At 37.5% G+C, this 16,992-nt stretch overlaps 1 protein-coding gene and 1 pseudogene across 1 annotated transcript in view; one reads left to right on the top strand and one right to left on the bottom strand.

The window, feature by feature from the left end:
• Positions 1–16,992, bottom strand: part of SLC2A13 (solute carrier family 2 member 13) — a 515,435-nt gene that overhangs the window by 95,884 nt on the left and 402,559 nt on the right. The window lies entirely within an intron of this gene.
• LOC138438223 (protein S100-A16 pseudogene) lies at positions 9,161–10,010 on the top strand (annotated as a pseudogene).

Raw genomic sequence — 16,992 nt, 5'->3', positions numbered from 1 at the left:
CACTTCATCACAAATAGATGGGGAAATTTAGAAACAGCGAATAGTTTATTTTCTTGGGCTCCAAACTCACTGCAGATGGTGAGTTCACTCATGAAATTAAAAGATGATTGGTCTTTTAATGGCAAACATAGCATACTAAAAGGCAGAGATGACAAAGGTCTGTATATTCAAAGCTACGATTTTTCCAGTAATCATGTATGAATGTGAGCGTTGAACCATAAAGAAATCTGAGCACTGAAGAATTGATGCTTTTGAACTGTGGTGCTGGAAAAAACTCTTAAGACTCCTTTGGACTGCAAGGAGATCAAACCAGTCAAATCTACAGGAAATCAGTCCTTAATATTCATTGAAAAGATTGATGCTGAAGCTGAAGTTCCTATAGTTTGGCCACCTGATGCAAAGAACTGACTCATTGGAAAAGACTCTGATGCTGGGAAAGACTGAAGGGATAAGGAGAAGAGGGTATAAAGGATGGGATGGCTGGATGGCATCACCCACTCAATGGACATGGGTCAGAGCATACTCCAGGAGACGCTGAGGGACTGGGAAGCCTGGCATGGTGCAGTTCATGGAATCTCAGAGTCAGACATGGTTTGGTGACTGAACAACAACAAACAATAGTTCTGCATATTCAACTACTTCCTAAGAGCTCAGTGCTAAAACAAATGAGATGACTTTTCAAGTACTCACCAGTTTTCAGTATAGTTATCTGAACTATAGTTTTTTGTCCCTGATGCTTCAAAAGTTTGGATAGTTCAAGTGTTTTAATAAATGGATTTCCACACATCATATATATTTTTAAGTTTTCAATGAAATATTCTTTAATAAGATTGTTCATCAAAAGAGCATTCATCGTAGTGTTTATCACAAGAGCCAAGATATGGAAACAACTAACTGTCCCACCATGGATGTACAGACAAAGAAAACATGATCATATATGTATATGTACACACAAACACACAACACACTGGAATATTATTCAAGTATAAAAGAGAATTGTCCTGTTACTTGTGACTATATGGCTGAATAGGGAGGGTTTTATGCTAAGTAACAAATCAGACACAGAAAGACAAATACGGTATGATCTCACTTATATGTAGAATCTAAAAAAGTCAAGGTCATAGAAACAGAGTAGACTAGTTGTTGTCAGAGTCTGGAGGATGGAAGAAATAGGCAGATGTTGGTCAAAAGGCATAAACTTTCAATTAAACAAGTAGTAAGTTCTGAGGATCTAATGTATACCATGGTGATTCAGTAATAATACTGAATTTTATATTTGAAATTTGCTTAGAGAGTAAATCTTAAATGTTCTCACCACATACAAAAATATAAATGGTAATTATGTGAAGTGCTGGATGTCAAAATTAACTTGATGCTGGTAGGCATTTCACAATGTATACATCATTATGTTATATATGTTAAGAAAATTATATTGTAAAATACAACCCAAATATAAAAAACTTTCATTTGTCAATCATACCTCAATAAAATCGGGAAAGAGAATAATAAAGAATAGTATATGGCATATTTTCGTGAGGCTTAAAACTCATAAAACAAATTAATTATTACTGGGTTTATAGCTCAGAGACATTTTCCTCAACTATGTCATAGAAAAACATCTTAATTAGATCATGGCATCCAGTCCCATCACTTCATGGCAAACAGATGGGGAAAAAATGGAAACAGTGGCAGATTTTCTTTTCTTGAGCTCCAAAATCACTGCGGATGTTGACTGCAGCCATGAAATTAAAAAATGCTCCTTGGAAGAAAAAAACAGCAGTCAATCCTAAAGTAAATCAACTCTGCATATTCATTGGAAGGACTGAAGCTGAAGCTGAAACTCCAATACTCTGGCCACTTGAGCGAAGAGCCTACACACTAGAAAAGACCATGATGCTGGGAAATATTGAAGGTAGGTGGAGAAGCGGTTAACAGAGGATGGGATGGTTAGATGGCATCACCAAGTCAATGGACATGAGTTTGAGCAAACTCAAGTAGACAGTGAAGGACAGGGAAGCCTGGCGTGCTGCAGTCCATGGAGCTGTGAAAAGTCAGACGTGACTTAGTGTCTGAACAACAAGAGTCACAGAAAATTCAAGTAAGTCACCATGATGCGGGAATTCAAAATTATTTTAAAACATTTTAAGGTAGGAACACAGAATTTTATAAATTTTACAGTTAGTATTTTGTATCTACCTCATAGTTTGCCATAAACATCAAGCCTTCCATTATTTGAATTCCTGAAAGCCAGAGTTATTATTTTTTTAATTAAACTCATTCCATATGTGTGTATTCTAAAACATATTTTCACACACTTGCTCTCCCAAATGGTTTTGATCCTAAGGAGTGTACATGATAAAAAATTTTTTTTTTCATATCTTTGTAAAGAAACATTCATTTATTTACAGTATCTTTGAAATCTGCTTACATAAATGTTGTTGTTCTAGATTATAAATCTTGAGGTAATGTCTGTGTCTTTTGAAGTACATTTTTAAAATCATATAGCACAATATCAAATTCCAGTGTTATTGGAGTTTCAACCTTCAGAAAAAATAAATTACTTTGTATTTCCAGCTACAAATGCCATACGAACATGAATAGAATTTAAATTGTTATGAAAATCCAACCTACCAATAATTAGACATAAAAACGCTAACATATATGAGTTTTTACATGCATAACTTTCCAATCTCTCCCACATAACTCATATATCAAACAAATAAATAACAACAAAAAGGAAAAAATTATTTCTTAGAGGGTTCTAGGACACATTTTACCTTTGAAAGGAAAATAAAGTTGGTTAATACTTTGGGACTATTTATTTTAGAACTAAATTATTAAATAAAATAGGGCAGCACTTATCGTAAGAAATGACAAGTGATGATACAATGGACAGGGTTATAAGTAATTCTTCCCAGAAACCATAGGGACACAGCATTTTCCTCTCAGTTTCCAGGTTGCCATGGTGGGCTTATTTTGAAACAGAATTCTGATTGGTACTAATTCATGAATGTCTGCGCAAAATCCAAGGGATAAAACATGCAGTTGTTACTGCACAACGGTAGAAGTTGCAAACACAGAAAATATTTAATAGAAAACCAATTTTGTTTTTGCTTTCATTTTTCTGAAGCTAGCACTGAAATCATGAAAGTAGGAAGGACTTGAATACTAAATGATGTGTATAGAGGCAGCAGCTCTCTAATTTCAATATCTGGATTTCAGTTCACACCTGCTGTCTAGCAAGAAACGTCCTGAGAGTATTCAGATTTCTAATGCTATTATTCTTTCTATATCATAGTAATACAAAGTAATCATTACTATATCATAGTAATGTATATAGTCTTCCCTTTAAATGTCTTTATTAAAATATATAGCAACATTTTAAAGCACAGATACCATTCTTCCATATATCCCTTATACTAATAAATTTCCAAATGCCTTGCCTTACCTTCTACCTGTTTATTTAAAAACATTTCCCTCCTTTTTCTATCAGAATTTTGCCTTCTAAAGTGAAAGCCCTTCACATTAGCCTATATTTGTAAACCTAGCAGTTCCTACCACATATGGCAATATTCCTCAAAGTTAAGTCATTTGTTAACCACCACATTTTTCTTTTTTCTATTCAGTTCTATTGCTCAATCATGTCCAATTCTTTGTGATCCCATGGACTGTAGCACGCCAGGCTTCCCTGTTCATCACCAGCTCCCAGAGCCTGCTCAAACTCTTGTCCATTGAATTGGTGATGCCATCCAACCATCTTATCCTCTGTCATCCCCTTCTCCTCCTGCCTTCAATCTTTCCAAGCATCAGGGTCTTTTCTACAGAGTCATTTCTTCCCATCAGGTGGCCAAAGTATTGGAGTTTCAACTTCAGCATCATTCCTTCCAATGAATATTCAGGACTGATTTCCTTTAAGGTTGACTGGCTTGATCTCCTTGACGTCTAAAGCACTCTCAAGAGTCTTCTCCAACACCACAGTTCAAAAGCATCAATTCTTTGGCACTCAGCTTTCTTTATAGTCCAATTCTCACACTCATTGCTTTGACTAGATGGACCTTTTGTTGGCAAAGAAATGTCTTTGCTTTTTAATATGCTGTCTATGTTGTCTAGCTTTTCTTCCAAGGAGCAAGAGTCTTAATTTCATTGCTTCAGTCACCATCTGCAGTGATTCTGGAGCCCAAGAAAATAAAGTCTGTCACTGTTTCCATTGTTTCCCCATCTATTTGCCATGAAGTGATGGGACCGGATGCCATGATCTTAGTTTCTCAAATGTTGTGTTTTAAGCCAACTTTCCCGTGTACTATTATTTAATTGTTATACAAAATGAGCTTCCTTTTATAATGGAAGTAAATTTCATGCCACTTGCACAGGGGCGTACAGTCCATCTTGCTTTATCAGTCAGAAGTGAGTAGGTTATATGGAGATAACAAAAGAACCCCAAAATCAAGTGCCATAAACTAGGCTAATTTGCTGCTCATGCTACTGGTCCATCTGAGGTCAGTTGTGATTCTACTCCACCTTTTCTCTACTCTGGGACCAAAGCTAATGGAACACCTTCTATTCTGGGACACTGCCAACTTTACTGCAGAGGGAAAAGATATGGCCAATCCTATCTCTTAAAATTTTAGTTTAGAAGTGACACAGATTGGTTCCACTTCCATTTCCTTGGCCAGAGCAAGTCATGTGGATAAGACTGAATGCGCCATGGACATCTAATCCTTCCCGAGACAGTACAGCATATATTTTGAACAATAATACATTCAAACACACTTGTCATGAACAGAAGATAGTTAAAGTGAAAATGAAATAAAAAAGACAATGATATTAATTTCCAGTTAGATAATGTTTCCTTCCAAGTGTTAAAATCATGGCATGGTAAATTACGTCAACTGGAACTTCCCTCGTGGTCCAGAGTCTGTGCTCCCAACGCAGGGGCCTGGGTTTGATCCCTGATCAGGGAACTAGATCCCTGTCACAACTAAGTGTTTGCATGCCGCAACTAAAGATTTTGCATGCTGCAATGAAGAGCGAAGGTTCTGTGACATGACTAAAGCTGCTACAGCCAAATAAATAGATAAATATTAAAAAATAATGCTAACTGATTTTCTTCTTAATATATTTTAAGGAGAATTACATCTCTATATATGACATAATATCATGCCCTATCTAAGTATTACATAAAATCATTTGCCTAAAATCATTCTTTTTAGTCGATCAGTTGTGTCTGACTTTTTGTGACCCCCTGGACTGCAGCATGCCAGGCTTCCCTGTCCTTCACCATCTCCTGGAGTTTGTTCAAACTCTTGTCCGTTGAGTCAGTGATGCCATCCAACCAATCATCCTTTGTTGTCCCCTTCTCTTCCTGCCTTTAATCTTTCCCAGCATCAGTGTCATTACCAATATTGTTTATATATCTATGAAAATACATCTACAAAAGTCAAATCTATATAAGGCTCTCTGAAACTGTGATCAAAGCTCATGCAATTCATGTCTCTACACTTATCCTCATATAAAAAGTCCTACAGTTTTCTTCAGTGAGAAAAAAACTCACTGACTACTTTTCAAATGAAACAAACTGAAGAATAATTTCTAAAAATGAAGAAGGTAAAGGAACTGGCTAGAAATGGAAAGTTTTGGCCTCAAATGAAGAATAGTCAAAACATTATGAACATTACTACTTTCTTATATAAAACTGTTAAATTGTGTTTATTATAATTAAATGTCAACCAAGAAATTGGACAGACTAACATCGAGGAGGGAGATAAGTTATTCACAAATGTTTGTTCTTTTCTGATTTGCACACTTTGCAACATAAATAGCATCAGAATCTGTAATATAGTCACCAAAACCAGGAGAGTCTTAGCTTCCAGACATGAGAAAAACCAAGAGGCATATAATCTCTAAAATTATTTATGGATAGATAAAACTTAGAACATATAGTATACAGCTACAGATCTTAAAGGGATTAATCTAGCATAATGACTATTATTCAAGCAAAAGCATTTTAAAAATGTAGCTTAAAGAGGAAAACTGTGAGGCTGTCATCATTCTGATAACAAAACCAGACAAAGATATCACACACACACACAAATTATAGACCAATATCACATATGAACTTAGATGTAAAAATCCTCAACAAAATGCTAACAAACATAACATGAAAGTGAAAGGCACTCAGTTGTATCTGACTCTTTGCAACCCCATGGAATATATAGTACATGGAATTCTTCAGGCCAGAATGCTGGTGCGGGTAGCCATTCCCTTCTCCAGGGGATCTTCCCAACCCAGGAATGGAACCCAGGCCCCCCTCCTTGCAGGAGGATTCTTTACCAGCTGAGCCACAAGGGAAGCTCAAGAATACTGGAGTGGGTAACCTATCCCTTCTCTAGTAGATCTCCCTGACCCAGGAATTGAACTTAGGTCTCCTGCATTGCAAGCAGATTCTTTACCAGCTGAGCTACCAGGGAAGCCCTAAGGTAGCAACATATTAAGAGGATCATATACCATGATCAAGTGGGATTTATCCCAAGGATTAAAGTACTTTGCAATATCCACAAATCAGTCAATGTGATATACCACAAACCATATGATCATTTTACTATATGCAGAAAAAGATTTTCATAAAATTCAACATCCCTTGATGGCAAAAAATCTCTAGGAATTGGGCATAAAATATAGGGAATATATCTCAACATAAAAAAGGCCATGTATGATAAACCCACAGTTAACATCACAGTCAGTGGTGAAGAGGTGAGAGCATTCACTCTAAGGACAGGAACAAGACAGAGATGTCAACTCTCACATAGTTTTAGAACTCTTAGGCACAGCAATCAGAGAAGAAAAGAGTAAATAAAAGGAATTCAAATTGAAACGTAAAACTGTCACTATCTGCAGATGACATGAAATTATAGATAGATTATACATGATATTATACATATTATACACAGAAAATTCTAAACGTGGCAGCAGAAAACTACCAGAGCTCATCAATGAATTAGATAAAGTTTTAGGGTACAAAATTAATATACAATATGGCACATTTCTATATACTATGTATTTCTATATGTATATTTCTATACATATTTCTGGGGCTTCCCAGGTGGCCCAGTGGGTAAAGAATCCTCCTGTCAATGCAGGAGATACAGGAGATTTGCATTCAATCCCTGGGTTGGGAAGATCCCCTGGAGGATAGCATGGCAAGCCACTCCAGTATTCTTGCCTGAAGAATCCTGTGTGGGCTGCAGTCCACAGGGTTGTAAAGAGTCAGACATGACTGGAGCGACTGAGTAGGCATATTTCTATTCTTGGATTGGATGAATAAATATTGTTAAAATGGCCATATTGCTCAAGGCAATCTAGAGATCCACTGCAATCCAAATTAAATTATCAATGGCATTTTTCACAGAAAAGGAGAAAAAAATTTTTTAATTTGTATGGAAACACAAAAGATATCAAAGTTAAAGCAATCTTAAGAAAGAAGAATGGGGCTGGATGAATCAAGCTCTCTGACTTCAGACTATACTACAAAGCTACAGTCCTCAAAATAGCATGGCACTGGCACAAAAACAGACACAAAGATCAATGGAACAGTATAGAAAGCACAGATATAAATCCATGCACTTAAGGTCAATTAATGTCTAACAAATGAGGCAAGAATACACATTGGAGAAAAGAAAGTCTCTTCAATAAGTGGTGCTGGGAAAAATGGACAGCTACATTTAAAGAATGAAATTAGAACATTCTCTAATACTGTACACCAAAATAAACTCAAAATAGATTAAAGACCTAAATGTAAGACCAGATACTTTTAAACTCCTAGAGGAAAACAGAGGAAGGACACTGTTTGACATAAATTGCAGGAATATTTTCTTTGGCTCTGTCTCCTAGAGTAAAGGAAAAACAATAAAGAAAAATTAAAAAATGGGATCTAATTAAACCTAAGAGCTTTTGCACAGTAAAGGAAACCACAAATAAAACAAAGAGATAATCTATGTAGTGGGAGAAAATATTTGCAAATGGAGCAACTGATGAAGGATCAATTTAAAAAATATACAAATAGCACACATAGCTCCATAACACAAAAACAAGCAACCCAAACAAAAAATGACCAGAAGACTTAAACAGACATTTCTGCAAAGAAGACATACAGATGGGTAACAGGCAAATGAAAATATGCTCAACATTTCTAATTATTTGAGAAATGCAAACCAAACCACAATGACGTATCACCTCACATTAGTTAGAATAGCCATAATTAAAAATCTACAAATAATAAATGTTGGTGAGGGTGTAGAGAAAACGTAACCTTCCTGTTGGTGGGAATCCAAATTGGTACAAACATAATGGAGAACAGTATGGAGGTTGTTTAAAAAACTAAAAATAGAGTTACCATATAATACAATACTCCCACTCCTAGGCATATACCTGCAGAAAATGCAAATTCAAGAAGATAAGTGCAACTCAACGTTCATAGCAGCACGAGTCACAATAGCCAATACTGGAAGCAACCTAAATGGCCACTAACAGATGAATGGATAAAGAAGATATAGTGTATATACACAATGGAATGCTACTCAGCCATGAAAAAAGAATGAAATAATTCCATTTGCAGCAATATGAGCGGCCACAGAGACCACCATACTAAGTGAACTAGGTCAGACAAAGACAAATATCATACAATATCACTTTTATGTGAAATCTTAAAAAGTGATACAAATGAACTTATTTACAAAACAGAAACAGACTCACAGACTTAGAGAATGAACTTATAGTTGCTGCGAGAATGATGGAGAGAAGAGATAGTAAGGGAGTTTGGGATGGACATGTTCACACTATTATATTTAAAATAGATAACCAAAATGACCTACTGTATGGCATATGGAACTCTGCTCAATGTGGTAGAGTTCGATAGGAGAGTCTGGGGGACAATGGATACATGTACATATATGGCTGAGTCCCTTTGCTGTTCACCTGAACATATCAAATTGTTTGTTAATCAGCTATACTTTGGTATAGAATAAAAACTTTAAATAAAAAACAGAAAGTCTCCGCCGGGCAGGGCCGGCAGGGAGTGGGACAGAATCTGGGAGTGCAGCGGCGAGAAGTCCTGGCTGGGCTGAGCTCAGGGAGCTGCTTGGCAGTGCCAGAGCTCAGGCCCCAGAGCCCTGCAGGAGAGGAAGAGGACCGAGAAGGCCCTGTGAGGCGTGAGGCAGTGAGATGGTGGACTCCTACACGGAGCTAGAGAAGGCGGTGGTCGTCCTGGTGGAAAACTTCTACAAATACGTCTCCAAGCACAGCCTGGTCAAGAACAAGATCAGCGAGAGCAGCTTCCGGAAGATGCTTCAGAAAGAGCTCAACCATATGCTAACGGACACAGGGAACCGGAAGGCTGCTGACAAGCTCATCCAGGACCTGGATGCCAACCACGACGAACGCATCAGCTTTGACGAGTACTGGACCTTGATAGGCGGTATCACTAGTCCTATCACCAACCTTATTCGCCAGCAGGAGCAGCAGAACAGCAGCTAGAGGCCCTCCCGCCGTCCCTTCCCCCCATGCCCGTCCTAGGCGCCCTCCTCTGCCCACCCAGGCAGGCCCCGTCCTCCCCTCTCCCTCTAGACCCTCTTCGGACCATAGCTGAACAGAGTAAGGGGAAACGTCAGGGCCACTTTGTGAGTGTCTCAGGCTGGGGGTGCCTCCCTGTGGGTCTCAGTCCCTGGAGCCAGCGGACCCTGGGGCCCCTCTGTGACAATGCTGTATGGGGACCCAAGAGTTTCCCTACCTGTTCAGTCCATCTACCCTTCTGACTTCCGCTGTTCCTGCCTGATTCCGGGCCTCTCCTGACCTCAGAGGTCAGCTTGCTGCTTCAGGTCTCCGGGGTTCCTGGCAGCACCAGCAAGGACTTCTTTCTCCCTCTCCCCTCAGCCCCTCTGCTGGGTACAGGAGACTTCCAGGGATTGTCCTCCAGCTGCCTCTGCATCTGGGAACAGGGTCGAGCCCCCTCCCTCCTCTGCAGCTGAAATGGGAAAAAGGCTTGATCTAGAGTTTTCCTCCCCCTCACCCAGTCCCTTTGTCATGTTTATTAAAGCCTTTCCATGCCTTGGAACCTCCTCAAAAAACAAAACAAAACAAAACAAAACACAGAAAGAGATATGCATATGTAGAAAACAAACTATGGCTACCAAAGGGGAAAGGAGTTGGAGGGATAACTATGGAATCTGAGATTAACAGATACAGACTACTATATGTAAAATAGATAAACAACAAGACCTACTGTACAGCACAGGGAACATATTACATATCTTGCAATAACTTAAAATGGAATAGAATCTGAAAAATACTATATGTATGTGTGTATATATATATATATAAAATCACTTTGCTCTACACCCCAAAGATCATAAATCAATAAAAAAATTAAAAATGATAAAAACAAAAATTGAGTAAAGAATTCTATATTAGATTCTTTGTTACTTCTCTTGATACAAAATACATACTAGGAAAGATTAATATTGAACTATATTGCTATTAGTTTAGGAGCACAGTGTGAGTATTTTAAATCATTTTAAATATGAATAACTAATATAAATATCAATCTTGTACATAAGATACTGATATAGCTTGATTCTATCCTTTATTGAGCCCATCCTTGCAGGAAATATTCCCCTGATATCTCTGATTTTCTTAAAGAGATCTCTAGTCCTTCCCATTCTATTGTTTTTTCTTATAAAGGACAAAAAGAGTAAGGATCTAACAGAAGCAGAAGAATGAAAAAGTGGCAAGAATATACAGAAGACTATTCAAAAAGATTTTAATGACCCAGATAACCACGATGATGTTGTCCCTTACCTAGACTGGACATTCTGAAGTGTGAAGTCAAGTGGGCCTTGGGAAGCATTGCTGTGAACAAAGGTATTGGAAGCGGTGGTATTCCAGCTGAGCTATTTAAAATCCTAAAATATGTAGCTGTTAAAAGTGCTGCACTCAAAATGCCAGCATATTTGGAAAACTCAGCCATGGCCATAGGATTAGAAAAGTCAGTTTTCATTCCAATCTGAAAAAAAGGCAATGCCAAAAAATGTTGAAACTACCACACAATTGCACTCATTTCAGATGCCAGTTTGGTAAAGCTCAAAATCCTTCAAGCTAGGCTTTAGCAGTATGTGAACCAAGAACTTCCAGATGTATAGTTGAGTTTAGAAAAGACAGAGAGAGAGATCAAATTGCCAACATCTGTTGGATCAGACAGATAAAGGGAATTCCAGGAAAACATCTACTCCTGCTTCATTGACTACACAGAAGTCTTTGACTGTGTGGATCACAACAAATTGTGGAAAACTCTTTAAGAGATGGGAGTACCAGACCACCTTACTTGTTTCCTGAGAAACCTGTATTGGGTCAAGAAGCAACAGTTAGTACTGGACATGGAACAACAGACTGGTTCCAAATTGGGAAAGGAGTACATCAAAGCTGCATATTGTCACCCTACTTGTTTAACTTCTTTGCAGAGGACATCATGTGAAATGCCAGGTTGGATGAATCACAAGCTGGAATCTAGAAATATCAACAATGTCAGAAATGCAGGTGATATCACTCTAATGGCAGAAAGTGAAGAGGAACTGAAGAGCCTCTTGATTAGGGTAAAAGAGAAGAGTGAAAAGAATGGCTTGAAACTCAACATTAAAAAACTAAGATCAGGGTATCCAGTCCCATCACTTTATGGCAAAAAGAAGGGAAAAAAGCAGAAGCAGTGACAGATTTTCTCTTTTTGGGTTTCAAAAATCACTGCAGACAGTGCCTGCAGCCATGAAATTAAAAGATACTTGTTCCTTGGAAGGAAAACTATGATACACCTAGACACCATATTAAAAAGCAGAGATATCACTTTGCTCGCAAAGGTAAGAATAGCCAAAGCTATGATTTTTCTATTAGTCATGTATGATTGTGAGAGCTGGACCATAAAGACGGCTGAGTGAAAAAGAATTGATGCCTTTGAACTGTGGTGCTGGAGAACTCTTTGAGAGTCCCTTGGACAGCAAGGAGATCAAACCAGTCAATACAAAAGAAATCAACCCTGAATATTCAATGGAAGGACTGATGCTGAAGGTGAAGTTCCAAAACTTTGGCCAATTGATGCGAAAAGCCAACTCATTGGAAGAGACCCTGAGGCTAGGAAAGACTGGAGGCAAAATGAGAAGGAGGCAGAAGTTGGTCAGATAACATCACTGACTTAATGGACATGAATTTGGGTGAACTCCAGGAGATAGTGGAGGATAGGAGAGCCTGGTGTGTCCATGGGGTCACAAAGAGTTGGACATGACTTAGCGACTAAACAACAACTTATTTTGTTAATGATAAAATAAATTCCTGTTTCTGAAGGCAAAACTGATAAATGTCTTTACAGATTAAAACACAAAATGTGATAAAGGGGAAACTTCCTTTTGCTATTTGGTCTACTTGTATATTATATACTGTCAGCACAGAAATATTGCTTCCCTAGTATACCAATGAATGTTTCAAGGAAATGTGCTAAATATTTTTTCCAATAATTATCAAATACATACTTTACCATGTGTAAAATAGCTTATGGGAAGTTGCTAGATAATGCAGAGAGTTCAGTCTGGTGCTCTGTGATGACTTAGAGAGTGAGTTGTGCAGGTGGGAGGAAGGCAGAAGATGGAGGGGATATATGTATGGCTGATTATGTACAGCTGATTCGTGCTGCTGCATGGCAGAAACACAACACTGTCAAGCAATTACCCTCCAGTTCAAAAAAAGGTATTTTTTCATGTAGTATGACTACAAGTAATGCATAATATGCATATCAGGAGTACATGATTTTTATTTTTTACAACTTTCTGAGTGCTTTCATGAGTACCAGGTAAACATTTAACATTGTTTATTAAAACCATGTAACTCCCATTTTTCCTTTAGAGGTTTCCTTTCTTGGAAATAAATAATGTAGACGATATCACTAAAATAAAATGATGGGAAAGCTGTATCCTCTCATTTGGAACTTTGGTATTTTCAAACCCTTATATAATTTCTGGTGATGGCAGCCTTTTCCATTTTTTATAAAATAATTATTGACTGAATTGTCTGGTAAGGCACTGAGGGATTTAAAATAGTGCAGGATATGAACACTGTAATTTATAATCTAAGAGAAAAGATACATCCAAACTCAAATCACTATCATATAATACAATATAATTATCATATGTTAGACAGTTAAGTGCTAGAGGAAAACAGGGGATATAATAAGCATTGTTCTCAGGGGCTAATCAAAGAGACTTCAAGGGAAAAAGGTGATATCTGATCTGGGCAAAAAATAATCCATAGAAGTCAGAGGCAGAGATTCAAAAGAGAGAGGAGGATAAATCCTAGGCAGAACGCACAGAATGAGGAAAGGCAGAGATGGGAAATCATAATGGATATTAGGGTGATAGCAGAGGGTTTTGACTGACTAGAATTCTATATGGAAGAGAGGTGGGTGGCTGGGAAAACAGGCTGGGTGTTGCATCAGAGTGCAGCTTTGAGAAAAATATCTGCTGAATGAATACAATAAACCAGGAATCAGCACAAGTTAGAACAATGAACTGCCAAATAAGGATCTATGTAGCTATTTTGATGTATTTAATTACAGAGCGAAAATGTTATATTATAGGAAACAAACATTGAATCAGCACATTAAGAAAGTATCCCTAATTAGCAATACTTTTAAAGAGTCAGGATGTTTGAAGTTCCAGAATAGATTATTTATAATTTTGTGTATAGAAAGCCAGGAGAAAAAGAGATGGATGAATAGACATAGACAAATAAGTAGAAAGTACTCTAATGTACTTATCTGTTGGTTGTGGTTTAGGTGGTTTAGTCACTAAGTTGTGTCCGACTCTTGCAATCCCATGGACTGTAGCCTGTCAGGCTCCTCTGTCCATGGGATTCTCCAGGCAAGAATACTGGAGTGGGTTGCCATTTCCTCTCCAATGCATGAAAGTGAAAAGTAAAACTGAAGTCATTCAGTTGTCTCCGACTCTGAGCAACCTCATGGACTGCAGCCTACCAGACTCCTCCGTCCATGGGATTTTCCAGGCAAGAGTACTGGAGTGGGTTGCCATTCCCTTCTTCTATAGACAGATACATACACAAATACATATACACTGTGCAAATTATAAGTGTGCAACTTTCAGTATAATTGAAAGAATTATACTATATCCTTTTTTTTTCTTTTAAACATATTATTTTAAAGTCTTTAAAATTTCTTTTGGTAATGTAAGGTTCTTTCTGTGTTTATTCTTCTGTCTGTCACACATGGTAGCTTTTTCATAAACTGATATAGTTTAAAATTTTTTACGGCTATCTCATATTTGCTTTCGGTGGAAGTCTCATATGTCCTGGGTTCTGACAACTGCATGTTTGCTAAGTTAGCTTTATGGATGTCTCCAATTTGGGATCCACATTTTGATTTTTTACTATTCATGTTTCTCAACTGATGGTTCCCCTTCACAAGGGCAGTATGAAATTAGAAGCCACATTTCCCTATAGTAAAGGCTTCTGGTTTTGCTTTCTCATGTGTGACACTGTTTCAACTCAAGGTCCCAAGTGGGTCACAGAGAGTTTTGCCCAGCACAGTCCAACAGATTTTCTTGTCTCTGTTTCGGAGCCTAGGTGGCCCATCATAGTTCTAGAGGCAAGACTTGGAGTTTTGTCTTCTTAGTACCTAAATCACTAGCCTCTCACCTTTTAGACTGCCTTCCGTTCTGATATTCTTGTATGCTGTTGGGTTTCCACATGGGCTTTTGCTGCCCTCACTCTCACTGGTAGCATTTGGGCATTTCTCTCAAGTTCAGCTGTGAGTTAAACCTATATTTGCCTCTGTGTGGGGTGCGTGTGGGAGATGCAGATGATGATGGGCAAGAGGAAAGATTTTCTATTAGTTCAGTGTACTGAATTTTCTAGAAGTATGTTAAATGATTTTAACATGGGTTTTCCTTTTTAAAAATTTTTAATTGTAAAATACACAATATACAAAATTTAATATCTTAATTAACCATTTAAATTTTTAATCATTTTAAATTGTATAGTTCAGCAGTAAGTATATTCACCTTATATGGAGTAAGCAATCTCCAAAACTCATTCCATTTTCCAAAACTGAAACCCCATAACCATTAAACAACAACTCCCTATTTCCTTCTTCCCTCTGCTTGTGGCAACTACTATTCTTCATTCTTCCTCTATAAAGCTGAGTACTCTAGGTCCCTCATGTTAATGGATTCATTTGGTATTTGCTCATTTCACTCATCATCTTGTATTCAAGGCTCATTCATGTTGTAGTAGCCAGAATTTATTTTCTTTAAATATGTATAATTGTATGTATATACAGTTTGCTTATCCATCTGTCCGTCAAGTAGCATTTGAGTCGCTTCCAACTTCTGGCTATTGTGAACAATGCTGCTGTAAATACGGTATTCAAATAAAACTTCAAGATCTTATTTTCAATGCTTTTGGATGTATACCCAAAGTGGAATTATTAGATGACATACAATTTTATCTTGAAATTATGTAAAAACTGCCACACTGTTTTCCATAGTGGTTGCACCATTTTATATTCCTATCTACAGTGCATATAGTTTCCAATTTTTCCACATCTTCCACAACAGTTATTGTTTTATTTTCTTTGTTATTTGTTTTTTATCCTAAGGCATCTGAGATAATACTTCATTGTAGTTTTGACTTGCATTTCCCTAATAATTAGTGCTGCTGAACAGTTTTTCATGAGCTTTGTCATTTGTATATATTTTTTGGAGAACAAGGATAAACAAAAAACTTTTTGATTAAAATATAAAAGGCTTTCTCGGTGGCTCAGTGGTAAAGAATCCATCTGCAATGAGGAGATGCAGGAGATGTGGGTTCAATCCTTGAGTTGGGAAGACCCCTAGAGGAGGGCCTGGCAACTCATGCCAGTATTCTTGCTTAGAGAATCTCATGCAAAGAGGAACCTGTCAGGCTACATACAGTTCACAGGGTGGCAAAGACTTGGACAAGACTGAAGCAACTGAGCACATACGTTTACATAGAAAAGCATACTGATTGACAAAGTTTTATTTCAAATTAATTGTAGTTAATTATATGGACAAATGCTTTTCATTATGTTGAGACAAAAATCAGCATACTCTTCATCACGAATGGTATTACCCTTCTATCTGGTGTTTTTCAGGAAATAGTTACAACTAGAGATTCTTTGCAGCTGAAGATGGAGAAGCTCTATATAGACAGCAAAAACAAGACCTGGAGCTGACTGTGGCTCAGATGATCAGCTCCTTATTGCAAAATTCAGGCTTAAACTGAAGAAAGTAGGGAAAACCATTAGGCAATTCAGGTATGACCTAAATCAAATCCCTTATGATTATACAGTGGAGATGATGAATAGATTCCAGGGATTAGATCTGATAGACAGAATGCCTACCAGAAAAACTATGAAAAAAACCAGAAAAACTATGGATGGAGGTTTGTAACATTGTACAGAAGGCAGTGATCAAAACCATCCCCAAGAAAAAAATATGCAAGAAGATTTCTTATGTGAACAATGCAAAGAAATAGAGGAAAACAACAGAATGGGAAAGAAAAGAGATCTCTTCAAGAAAATTGAAGATAACAAGGGAATATTTCTTGCAAGTATGGGTACAATAAAGGACAGAAAAGGCAAGGATCTAACAGAAGCAGAAAGGATTAAGAAGAGGTGGCAAGAATACACAAAAGAACTATTCAAAAAAGGTCTTAATGACTCGGATAACCATGATGGTTTGCTTATTCACTTAGCCAGACAACCTGGAGTGTGAAGTCAAGTGGGCCTTATAAGGATTACTACGAACAAAGCTAGTGGAGGTGATGGGATTCCAACTGAGCTATTTCAAATCATGAAAGATGATGCCATTAAAGTGCTGCACTCAGGTTGCCAGCAAATTTGGAAAACTCAGCAGTGGCCATAGGACTGGA

Source organism: Ovis canadensis, chromosome 3, assembly GCF_042477335.2.
Source record: "Ovis canadensis isolate MfBH-ARS-UI-01 breed Bighorn chromosome 3, ARS-UI_OviCan_v2, whole genome shotgun sequence".
Classification (NCBI taxonomy): domain Eukaryota; kingdom Metazoa; phylum Chordata; class Mammalia; order Artiodactyla; family Bovidae; genus Ovis; species Ovis canadensis.
This window is presented reverse-complemented; position numbering and strand designations above follow the sequence as displayed.